This window comes from Phasianus colchicus, chromosome Z (genome assembly GCF_987193195.1).
Source record: "Phasianus colchicus chromosome Z, bPhaCol1.hap1.1, whole genome shotgun sequence".
Lineage (NCBI taxonomy): Eukaryota > Metazoa > Chordata > Aves > Galliformes > Phasianidae > Phasianus > Phasianus colchicus.
Window position 1 is genome coordinate 18,282,807 of NC_143476.1, and position 13,452 is coordinate 18,296,258.

General features: G+C 36.3%; 1 long non-coding RNA gene across 1 annotated transcript in view; it reads left to right on the forward strand.

Moving 5' to 3' along the window:
- Positions 1-5,479, forward strand: part of LOC149912676 (uncharacterized) — a 50,817-nt gene extending 45,338 nt beyond the window's left edge. Inside the window, exon 4 of the long non-coding RNA XR_016461430.1 lies at positions 5,418-5,479. This is a non-coding gene — a long non-coding RNA (uncharacterized LOC149912676). The remainder of the gene's footprint in view (positions 1-5,417) is intronic.
- The last annotated feature ends 7,973 nt before the right edge of the window (positions 5,480-13,452 follow it).

Here is a 13,452-nt window from a genome sequence, read left to right on the forward strand (position 1 = left end):
TGCTTTTATAAACCTCATCATTTACCAGGGATTAAAAGAGCAATGTTTTGACAACATAGTTGATTTAAGTGCAACTCATTATTTGTATGTCATTAATCCAAATTGATTAGCCCCCAAGTTTTCTGACCCTGGTAAAAGTATCTCATCTGCTTATATTTTGGGCAAATGATATTTCTTTTACTGTTCAAGTCAAGGTTCAGGACTGGTTTATGTCAGCTATACATGTTTTAGAAACAGCACTCATGTATATCTTACGAAAGTCAAGGTTTCATAGCTTTTCCGAACAATTACTTTTGTGTGCAAATCATAAAATACAGAGGTTGCTTACCCTAGAATTACAGACCTCAAAGAGCTTGTGTGTGCACACGTGCACATATATCTATGTGTGTGATAAGACTCTAGTTGCTCAACAATCTACGTAATTAGTGTGATAAATTAGGCACCAAAAAAAGGAAAAAAATCCCAGTGCTTTAAGATGAAATGAGCTACACTGTTTTTAGAATAAAAGTGCTTCAAGGTAACTGTCATGTTCTATGAAGCCAGCATTTGAGAGAAGACTAAGAACTTCACACAGTTATTTAAACAGGGTTTTCATGTTTATTTGTTGAGGAAACTTGAAATTAATTAATAGAAAAGTGTTTTATCCATCTGAAAACACTCTTGAGTTTGCATTTTCATTCCATTAACAAGTACAGTTTCTTCAGAATAACTGAAGATTTGAAGGACTCCTTATGATTTCAACATCTTAGATTCTGAAGTTTCAGCTTGGGTTTCAGAAAGCTTAGCAAAGTTATGTTTTCATCAGTCATGGAAAATAGGCTGTTTCTTTGTGTCCTAGGTTGGCATAAAGAAATTGGAGCATTAAAGCCCAATACATTTTTTTCCGTACAACTTGTTTGTAATTTTTGTGTGGATTTTATGCCAGCTTTCTTTTATTCTGTAAAGAATTATGTGTAACAGATACTCTGTTTAAACATACTAGGTTTGAGTGTAAAATATGCTAAACAAATGCATTGGTTAATCCTCAGTCCTAGCCAACAAACGGTTTTTGCATTGTTTTACTTTTGGACGTTTTTACTGTGACTCCAAATAGATAATGCTGTTTGAGAAACCAATTTTGTTGGATACTGCAAAGATAGAGTTATTTCTATTATACTTAAAAGTGTTGCAATTTCCAGTGCAAGAAAAGAGACTTCAGAAATATTCCATATAACTTCTGGTTACCAAAGCCCCTGAAATCTACTGTTTCCCAAATTGTCAATATCGTCCCAAAAATGTTGATACAGCAGGGATCCAATTTTAGAGTATCTATTTTTCCTAGGTGTTCATTTAGTTGCCCTATTCTTTCCTAATGTTTCCTACAGAGCTCTCTGTGGTTTTCAATATCCTGCTGGCACCATTTCTTCATATATGGCAAACAGAATTTTATATACTAATCTATTTCCAAAAGATCAAATCAACTTGTCTGACATGTCATACCTGCTAGTGTTTATAGAATGAGTGAAGTGTCTGCGTTTTGTGATTTTAGAAACATTTGTAAGCACTCTTTTCTCTGAGCAACTCAAAGATTGTATTCAGGCAGAAAAGGAACACTAGATGGAAGAAAACAGAGTGCTGCTGTATATATAGCCATATTTGCTGTTTCTACGAGACATGAATAAATGAAAATGCATTATGAGTTATAATGGAGTATAAGCAAAGCTCAAGGCTCTCCTTTCTTCCTGCTATAGAAGTCTATCACTGCCTGAAAGGCACAGCATGTAGGGTACCCTATCACAGTGGATGTCCTTGGCAGGCAATTAGTACATTATGGTGGCATCCTGTGACTACCTACAGAGAACCAGTTCTGTGGTTGGCACATCCAACACTTGTTTGTCTCCCCATTCTCCATCGTGTGAATTTAACTTCTACAATTTAGTGTGCTTCCTAGGCAGAACGTTAACAAGTTTGATAGTCCAGCTTAGCAAGTGTGCAATGAAGGGCAAAGTATTAAATTGTATTAATGGATTTCTTGTTTTGATAAATCCTGCTTCTACTGTGGTTGAACTGTAACATTTATTCAAAACATTTTAATTATGGTAGTATTTATACACACAGACACACACAAAGAAATGGACTATGTGTTTAAATAAAAGTTCAAATGGACCTGGACATTTTGGTTAAGCATTTTATTTTGGTAATTGTATTGTGTAGGTAAAAGTAGGGGATAAAGAGCTTGCCAACATTCTATTAAGAGAAAAGAAATATTAAATTAATACAAGGATAGCTTCCACTCAGTTGTGCTATCTCTTATATTGTTCACACTAGCTTAACCTTACTAAAAATAACTGTCTATCTCTAGAGCATTAAGCTAGATCTAGCTCTAGTGAATAAAAGAAAATATCAAACATGAAAAAGGAAAAAATGAAGACTAAACATTCAGTGTAAAAAACTAAAGAATCAAAGGGAGTGAAAAAAAAATCAAATTAAATAACTCAAGAAGAAAAGGCTAATAAACTTTCTGAAAGTAAAATTGTGGAGGGAAACCAAAAAAGAAGTGGTAAAATTACATGACAAGAACAGCAGAAGTAAAAGAATGGTTATTCCCACTCTGCCTCATCTTTCATCTCTTGCTCAGAGAGACAGAGTCAGTGAAAATCTGCAGGATTATGGAAGTGACCACAGAGTGAGGCTCTTGGAAAAGATGCGGTGGAAGCATATGGAGCAAACAATATATAGTATGATTTCAGCTTTATGCTTATGGTAAACTAAAACATAAAAAATAACAAGTTACTTATCTTTCTGTCCCTTCCATATTGTCCAGAGGACTTTATAATTCTGTTTCAGGTGAAGCAGCTCAATCTCTAGGATCTCCACACTATCTAGACTCAGGAAAACAGTATTTGTGTGACCTTTTAAATACAAAGATATAACATAAGCCAAGATTTTTCAGATTTGATTGATGGAGATCATCAGTACTTTTCCACTAATAAAGAAAAATCCATTAGGAGAATGATGATGTCTATAACCCCTGTATCAGATTTATGAAACTGGTCTGTAGGGGAAGAAGGATCAACAGCAGCATAGGAATTGAACACAGTTAAAAAAAGGCAAAATTTCAACTAGTTTTATTGTATGGCATATCTTCTGACATGCATACAAGTGATTGCAACCTATGTCAATCAATTTTCACATCTCTTCTTAAAACATTCAAACTGCGTTCTCAGTAAGGTTTCTGTTATCTCCTTTTTACTTTTTCATGTCTATCTGATGGTGCCTACTTGCCCTCTTTCTGTCTGGGGCAGAGATCTTGTTTTGTTCTGTGATTATGCAGAGAATGGGACAGTGGAAATTATAGTCCACTACCACTCTTGACCTACACTAGTCCTAAAAAAAGATTTGAAAAGCCTGTGTTATTCTTGTACTCAACACTTTCTGTTATTTATATTAGTTTGCTGTCCTGCACCTTTTGGATGCAATAGATCTCCTCTGCTTAGCTTTGCTGTCTGAAAAAAAAGAAAAATATAGCTTAACATATGGGATCTGGTGCAATTGGTGAATTTGTGCTTGAAGTGTATGAATGTGATGTACTACTACTGCTCCACACGGGTCCATATAACCCAGAGACAAATCATGTCTTTGTCTTGGAAAGCAATAGATCCTCTTTTTTTTTTTTTTTACCTTTCTAGCGTTACCGACAATTGTTAAAATATTTTTTTAAAAAAAAGCTTGAAAGAATTCTTCAATGTTTTAATTTCTCAGGACAACTAAAGACATCTCCATGCTATTACACATAGGAATATCCAAAAACTAGATACAACAGAGAACTCAAAATGAGATATAATACTTGGAAATACCTCAAAGAACAAGAATTGTGCACCCGTACTTTAGTAAAATAACATCAATAAATCATAAACTGGAATGTGAGTAAATCTTTAGGAATGTATTTTTTAGGCCCTTTCAGAAAGTTTAATTTATAAAAGAGATCTTTTCAATCAAACTGAGCAAAAGGAGAGATCAGACCAATATTAAAAACAAGATTTCTTTTCTATCCAGGAGCCAGCAGAACAGATATGAGTCCTTGTGATAGTTATTGCATGACATAATTACTTTAAGATAATTCTCTATGGAGAGTTTGAAGGGAAGGGAAGGGAAGGGAAGGACAGAATAAACATCAAAAGGTTTTTGTTTGTTTGTTTTTTGGAGTGTGTGTGTGTGAAACTGACTACCTCTAAAACATACCTGAATTTGTTTTACATTTCTCTTTTCATAATCAAAGAATCACGGATTTGTAGGGGTTGAACACAGAATGCAGATTTTCTACAAAACGAGAGTCGTTCTTTTGGAATATTTTAATTCTATATTTTGCTAATCAGTAGATTAAATTTTTTATATTCTGAACAAAAAGTAAGTATGTATTTCTAAAAATGTTTGATACTAGACACAGTTAAATGAGGTATGCAAATCCTGTATTTACTGTTGTGAAGATGTCTTGTTACAGTTGTGCTTTTCTGTTACTAAATAAGTGCATACTCTGAGTTAACACACAGTAAAAGAAATTAGCAGAATTATTTTTAAAACTGTAGAACAGCATATTGCTATCTTCCCTTTGAAGTGCTGTGTAAGGCTTGTGAAATAAAGTTCGTTTTTACACAGGTCACTAGATCCCAGAATTTTTCATATACTATAAATCATCATGTCACTTTTCATACAAAGAACATTTTCAGGAAGGTTAAAAATGTCTCCTTCACCCTCCCAAATGTATACAGATTGCAAGAAAAAGCCCAACTGAACACTGATCCAAACTGAAATATAAGAACCAGAAACAGAAAAAATCCTATATTGATCAAAGCAGTAGAAAATGAGCCTTTGCCTGTAGTGTTTCGCATGTAAAGTTATAGACTTTGATGTTTCAGTATTCTAGAGAAGTTGAGGCTTTTGTTTAGATTTGAACTATCTTATATTTGTAACACTATAAAGAAAATCAGATGCAACTACTCAACCTGCTTTTCACTCATAGTAATATGCCTGTGTATGTATAGATTGTGTTCCAAAGAAAAGGATTCGAGGCCGCACATTTTTCAATCAAAACCTTCTGATAAATCCAATTGAAAATAAACACTCTTGCACATGTATACAAAATATAGTTGTGCCTTTCTGACACAGCTAACATATACAAAAATGTTTTGTGATATAATTTGCAGTTTTCATTTGTTTGTGTTGGATTTTTTGAGCTTGTTTTTCTTTGAGATGAACACTTTTTTTTTTAATACTTAACTGTAAGCAAACTCTTATTTATAAGACAGGTTTCTGGTTGATGTCTTGCTTAAATCAAACACTGTAGAGTTTGCATAAATTACATATTGCATAATTAAGGTAGTTACAGTGGATATTTCTTTATTAGAGATTTCTGACTGAATGTATCTTTTCATTTTCAGTTAAAATTTCATTGCTCACTCCTTCTCACATCTCCCCCCCCAACTTGCCAATTGAGAAAACTTCAGTTTTCCCTGAAAGTATGTATTTCAATTTACTTAAATAGACATCCTTAAAGTATAGCCTTATGTTCTCTAAATTCAGAAGAGAGAAGACCCAGAAAACTAATTTCAGATAATAATATCACATGTTATTGAAATTGTTTCATGATAGGGTTTCAATATGATCTCTAAACACTTGTCAGTACAACAATTTGTACTGTTGTGGGTGTGAAAAATTATTTTCTGGTGTTACATTGTGGTAAAAACATGACAACAATATCTAATCTTTTATGATTATTATGTATACCACTTCAGTTGATTACTATCATACTGTTTTCCGAACAGCTAATTTATGTGAGATAACCACTATGTGCCAATGGTGTTAGAAATATGCTGGCTTATAGTTTTCCAGAATTATTCCCTTTCATCTACAGTACTCTCTGAGATTTGAAGAAACTCTTATCAGTTTGACATCTCATATCAGTTTTTAAAGACATTGGATCTATTTCTGTGTTTCTCTATAAATTTTTGTGGTTTAATAAACTCATTTTTTTTCCTTGCTTAAAAACATTTTCCTTACCTCTTGTCATAGGACACTTGCACAAAAATCTGTTATTAACTGTTTACTGACTGTAGAATAAACTAACAAAGCTGATTTAATGTGAAATATATTCAAGATGTAAAGAAAGGAGCCTGTGAATTTGGAACATCATAATTATTCTATAATCTTTTGTTACTGATACATAAAAAAGTTGATTTTAATTTTTATTATAGAATGGACATGAAGAATTTGCTGTCAGCTAACAGTAGCCAAAGGACCTTGAATTCCATTTCTAAATATATAATTTTATTCTTTGATATATGATGTAATTTTGCCACAAAGAGTGTGGCAACAAAACAGCAACAATATATTACACTTATCTCATATTTGCTTTGTGAAAATTATTACTTGATGTGGCCCAGCAGTGGGACCATTTTTCCAAATTAAGAAAGATGGATTGATTTTTTTTTTTTTTATTTTAAATGATGAAATCAATGAATTAAGAGCTGCTGGAGTTTATGGTGGCTGAAAGTATAGGTTATTAAAGATACAGTTTAGTCTGTTTTTTCATAGGTAAATGCATGGAAATCCTGCTGTCCTTTTGCATGAGACTGAATATGACCTAGATTGATTTTACAGTGAGTTGCCCCACTGGACCTACTCCATTTCCAGCAGAGTTTTCTTCTAGGAGGCTTCTCAAGAGCATTTTAAAATTCAGGCCTTAATGTTCCTCAGAACCTAATAAAAGAGGTGGTACATCTTCCCCTCCAATGTAATGCAGCCCTGACATACTTGTATATTTAAGATGGGCAAAAAATCTTATTATTTCTGCTACTCAAAGCAGCGACAATAGAATAAAAACTACATAAAATTACTTTTGTAATGTTCCTGGTTGTATTTTTTTTAGCAGACCCTGAAGGATCTGATGAATAAAGCAGTTTAATGCATTTGTTACCCAGTTCACCTCTTTTTGTCTGAAATCCCTTATCTGACACCAAAAGCAAGAGCAACAACTCCTCCTGATTCTCACACACTACACTATCATTGTGATGCCAATGATTACTTCCTGGGTGTTTCACTGAGAGTGTTGCAAATGAGACAATATCCAAGACTGCTTATCCTTATGTCTTAATCTCTAAATTTCATTCAGCCCAAGCATTGATCATCATGAGTCTCCTGAGTAAGAAGGGTGTCCTCTGCATGACTAAACAACAGACAGATGACCAGTGTGTGTTAGAACATCTGATTCTTAGTCATAGAGCAAACATAATGCATTGAGTTTTGTGCACACGTTCTTACCCACTGAACAGAGCAAATCAACAGACTACTTGATTTCTGATATTTCACAAAAAGAATTTGAGAATTAATGTTATGACAAGTAAATAAACTGCAAAATTATTTGAAGTTCTCTAGACACTTTTCAGAAAGGGAATTTATTGATATAATATTTCCTGAGATATTCACATTCCACAAACACTTGAGCAAAACCTCTGCTTTTACTTTGTGTAATGAGACCATTTTTGCTCCATGGACTAATTTCATTGCATGTATTTTCTGTCCACACAAAAGTGGTTGTGATGGGTCAGGAGAAGACTCTGAACCTTGGAATATTTTAGCTGGTAAAGCAGTGTTTGCAGAACATTTGTTTTGTGGACTTGGTCACTCCTGTGCTTAGGATGCTAAAGATGCAACAATCATTTCTTTTGTAAGATTTCTGAGACATCTGTTACCCTCAATCAACAAGCATGTGACACTCCATCAACAGTCATGTTACGTTTTATTTTATACTTTAACACAAAGAGGGAAGCAAAATGTAATTTATATATTTTCTTTTTTCCTCCCTCCCTTCCTCCCTCCCTCCCTGCCTGCCTTGCCTTGCCTTGCCTTTTGCCTTGCCTTTTGCTTTCCTCTTTCCTCCCTTCCCTTCTCCCTCCCCCGTCCCCCTTTTTCTTTCCCTCCCCCTTCCCCTTCATTTCCCTTCCTTTTTTTCTAAAATACATGCACAAGAGATCAGATCTTCCTCTAGCAAAAACATAAAAGACAGCAAAAGACACAAACAACCCACTCCCTTATATACCATGTATTCCATAGCATATGAATGTGCACCATGGAGACATATATTTCATACTCCATACAATACTGAGCTGCTCAAATGTAGAGTAGGTTTCATTTCCCAGTACTTCTTAAGACGTTTTAAATTCTATGTATTTTCTACCATCTAGGTTCCTTTTATATCAGTGGATTATGTACTCAGAAGTTTTGAACTCAATGGGAGAACACAGCAACTATGGATGGATGGAGGAGTTTTTTAAGTATCAAATAAACAGCCATGGAATCCAATGAAAAATATGAAATAGAAAAAAGGAAATTAGTTATTGAGAGCTTAGTTACTATGATGTAACATTCGGATTCCTTAAATATTCTATGAATAGATAGCCATTCATTGCTTAATAAGGATTTTACATTGTGTCTGGATTCTGTGTTTCTCTCTGATGTTTTATGTATGTCAGAAATCAGAGAAAAGGTGAACCAGCTCTTTTTTTATGTGTACTGTTGCTCGACATTGTTTTGTTTTTTGATGCACATACATTTTGCTTATCTTTGAAAGTGTTGCTATGGGCATTAATGTAATTTCAGAAATGGTGACCTAAATCTTGCTTTAAGTTTCCCTTTCTTTTCACATTTGTAAGTGATTTGCTCAGATATGTAAGGAAGTTAACAGAACTGATTTAACTTAGGTATAACCTAGGGCAAATACAAGGCACTGTAAGGCACTCTGCAAATATTTTGAAGTTTCTTACTAATTTGTGTGTGGGATTCTCTTGAAAAGAGACTGTCAAACAGACAAAAGTGAATGACAGTTTTATGATGTGGTACAAAATATTTTCCTCTTTGATTCCAATACATTTGTTGAATAACATATATATCTGGTAGGATTGTGACATTGGAGTTCACTCAAACAATCTGAAATACAATTTATTGGAGTCCTTGAGTATACAGTAATCTGTGTGGTTTCGGAAAAATCTATATCTGTATTGATATGACTTTATAACTTTATTATATTGGTATTGATGTAATACTGTAGTAGTGGTCTGTAGCATTCTCCAACTACTGACATGCAGCCTGATTAGATTTGTATTTTATCTGAAGGTTGGTAGATACAGATCAGTTCTGTATAGACAGACAATTACTTATCTGTCTCAACTAATGTGTGAGAGTAAATAAATGCATTCAATGCTCTTTTTATGCTGTCAAAATGAAAATCAAAATGAAATAATTCTGGTTTACCAAGTTGTTCTATACCTACACAATGTGTGGCAATTTAAAGGAAAAAAATCTTACTATTTTTTTCCTTCCAAATTAATGCTACTTTTGATTAAACATTCTAGTAAAATATGCTGAAATGTCTTTAAAATACCATACAGTTCTTTTTCAGAGCCGATGCAGAAATGATTAGGACTGTGTACAGGGAGTATAATATTTATGTACTTTTGTGATAATCTGCTAGTAAAACTCTTTGAAGTTTAACTTTTTTTAAACTTTACTTCAAGTGCCATGAAGGCAAGTGGAAGTGAACATGAAATCACACATTTACCATGACTATGGTATTAAGATGGAGAAAAGATTAAGAAAAAAATTTGGAAGTTATCAAACACATATAATTTCAACTGGTCTGAGCGCTCATCATTCCTCTAAATCTATACAGTAATCTGAATAGTAAAAGGAAAAATATAAACAATTAAAGAATATGTAGAGAGAAGGAATATAAAGAACATAAAGAGAGGAAGCATGTGTAAAGACTGCATTTTATGTGAAAAATTTTTAAAGCTCTATTATTTCATTAAGAACCGCTTTGTGGTTCTAGGAACCCATGTTGTTCTACTTGTATATGTTCTGTACTGCACTGCAGTAGAAGGTGCTCTGTGTTCACAATAGTCAATGCATCCTCAGGCTTGTTCAGTGACTGTTCACATCTACAATTTAGTCTGAGGACTTCTCTGGCCTCTATGACTTCATGGGAAGGGCAGAGAACTTGGTGCAGCCATAAAGCCACCTGTTGCAAATAAGCGAAGTACTGTCGTGGAACAGCCACAGCTGATGTACTGATGTATAGGGAAACATTTTCTATATTTTATTCTGTCAGACAGGGGCTTATTTCACAACTTTTCTTTGTTTCCGTGCCTTCAATCTGACTCAGTTAAATCCTTCTCCCACTACATCCCTTTCCCAAAACAGGCAACCAAGTGAGGTGAGTAGAAACACGAAACTTCCTTTGCGCTTTTGCACCATTTCTTCTGCTTGAGTGACACTTTGCTTATGTAGACCATCATATATAAATTTGAATAGAGATTGCTATGGCTTGAAATTTATGAAAGAATTCCAAAAGTTTTTTTTTTTTTTTTTTTTTTTTTTCCTCCTTCTTGATGACTATTTTGATAGTCTTTTCTCTGTGAAATTTGTTGGGTAAATTTCATTTGCTAACAGTTTGTCACAAGTGCTTTATGTCAACAACTGACAAAGTGGTTCTCCACAGAACAGAAGGAATGAATGCACATGCTTGCTGTTCCTTTTGTATGAGTCATTCATAAAAGCTTAGTTGTTGTGGTTTAACCTGGCGGACAACTAAACACCACACAGTCCACTTCCCAGATGGGATGAGGTAGAGAATTGAGAATTGGAAGCAAAATAGAACTTGCAGGCTGACATAAAAATGATTGAATAAGACAGAAAGGGAAAACAGAAAAAAAATATGTTAACAGTAACTACACACATGCACACATATATATCCACAACACAATTGCTTGCCACCTGCTGCCTGACACTCAGCTCACAATACAACTGTTGATGGATGCCCTGCTAGCAATGTTTCACTGTCTGCAGACTGATCTCCAGTTGATCTCTGAGTTGTGGCTGCAAGTTGTTAGCTTCCACTGTCCATTGGACTTTCATACTGGCCATATGGGACTGTTAAAGAGTCTTGCTGATAACCCCTTTGCTCTCGAGTTGAAGATCTGCTTATGGATGGGAATCAAGGAGTCCTGATACTGACTCTGGTGCACTGTTGTGTTAGAGCTGGCACTTGTTGTTTTTCTTCTCTTAGCAACTCCAAAACAGAATGGGTCTCTGAGAGACTAGACAAGGTTCTGAGCAATCTGATCTAGCTATAGATGTCCCTATTCATTGCATGGACTAGACAACCTTTGTGGGTCCGTTCCAACTCAAACAATTCTATAAGTCTACAAGTATAAAGCTGTAGTGGACCCTGGAGCACAGTGGCATCAAGTTATAATGGAGCAGAATCCATATGCATTTCTGGAGTGACAGGAATAAAGAAGAGCCTGCTGCATTGGTGGCCAAAGTGAACTTAAGGGGAATGAATGGCAAAAGTAACCCACTGCAAATGGCTCAGATGCTCCATGCATCCTTGGTATAGATTACCTCAGGAGATAGTACTTCAAGGACCCAAAAGAGTACTAGTTGGCTTTTGGTGTAGCTGCCTTGGAGACAGAGGACATTAAGCAGCTGTCTACCTTGCCTGGTAGTCTTCACAGATGGGACATACACCACCACTGCTAAAATGCATGTTCCCTTCCTTCTGTAAGTCCCTCTTTAGATAATGACAGGCGCTGTCAGATCTCCCTGAATCCTTCTTTCCTCAAGGCTGAGTAACCCAGTCATCTCAGCCTATGTTTATAGGAGAAGTGTTCCACACCTTGGATCATTTTTGTGTTCCTCCTCTGGACACACTTCAGTAGGTCCTTGTCTCTCCTGTATAGAGAATTTCACATCTGGACACAATACTCCAGGTAAGGTCTCACCAAAGCAGAGCAGAGTGGCAGGATTACCCCTTGTAACCTTCTGTCCATGAGTATTTTGTTGCAGCCCAGGTTACAGCTGGGTTTCTGGGTTGCAAGGGCACATTACTAACATCCAGCTTTCCATCCACCACTTCACCAAAGCCCTTTTTGACAGGCCTGCACTCCATTCTTTCATCCCCCAGCTTGTACTGGCAGTGGGGATTGCCATAATTCAAGACGTCACACTTGGCTTTGTTGAACCTCATGATATTTTCCTGGGCTCACTGTTTGAGCCTGTCTAGGTCTCTCTGAATAGCATCCTGTCCCTCAGGCGTTTCAACTGCACCACACTTCTTGGTGTCATCTGCAAACATGCTGAGGTTGCACTCAGTCCCAATTCATGTCATAGATGAAAATATTGAAGAGAACTGGACTCAGTACTAGTGACTGCTGAGGGACACCTCTCATCACTGATCTCCATCTGGACATTGAGCCATTGACTATCACTCTTTGGATGCAGTTTTGCAGCCAGATTCTTGTTCACCTGTGCTTCTGATGTGCCAGGCCATAAAGTTTAATAAACCTGATTGTCCCTTTCCTTTATCCTGCTGGCAACAGGGCCTCTCTATTCCTGGTTGTTGTATTTGTCACTTACATGTTGTGAATGTGAACCAAAAGCCTCATTATCAACCTCAGAAATAGGATCAGGCCAACTTATCTCTATTCGGGAGACTGTCCACTAGGATCAGGTGTGGCCATTTTCCTGGAAGTGCCCCCTTTTTTGCTTGTTCTTTATAGTAACTTACATACCTGTACAGAATCACAGAATCACAGAATTGCCAGTTGGAAGGGACCTCAAGGATCATGAATCTCCAATCCCCCTGCCACATGCAGGGCCACCAACCTTCCCACCTAATACTAGACCAGGCTGCCCAGGGCCCCATCCAATCTGGCCTTGAACACCTCCAGGGACAGGGCATCCACAACCTCTCTGGGCAGCCTGTTCCAGTACCTAAGTACCTAAGTACCTCTAAGGTCAATGTAGATTTTCCATCCTAATTCCTCATACCCTCTCCATGGTCATGCAGGTGAAACTACAGGGTAGCACATGGTGTGTGCCCACGATACTCCGCCTCTTGAGCAGAGGAACACTTTTAATGGCTGAGATACTGTTCAGTACAGGTGGAGAGCAGAGCATATTGTCTTTGAATTGCTAGAACGCCCGGGAGAGTGTCTCTACAGCTGAGACATAAGCTCACAGGGACAAAGACATTTTTTCTTCATGTTGTCCATGTAGGCTAGCCACTTCATCCACTGCTGGATTTTCTTCAGCTTTCCAGGCCATTACTGCCAGTGTGTTGATGTATGATAATGCTGAACACTGTAAAAATATCTTCCATGCAGGTGTCACGTCATCAGGATCTTAGGATAATGATCATCATTCAGGTCAATATTGTATATCTCCTCCAGCACATCTAATTCATGCAGGTACTGGATACTTTTCTCCATGGTATTTTACTTGCCTGGTTAACAGATTTGATCTTCCTTGAAGGGGTATCTTTCCTTCACAGCTGACAAGGATTTCTTTCATGAAGTGAAGAGTTGTGTCCCTTTTCCAATCGTTCATCAATGTCCTCTTCTGTAGAAAAGTATCCCA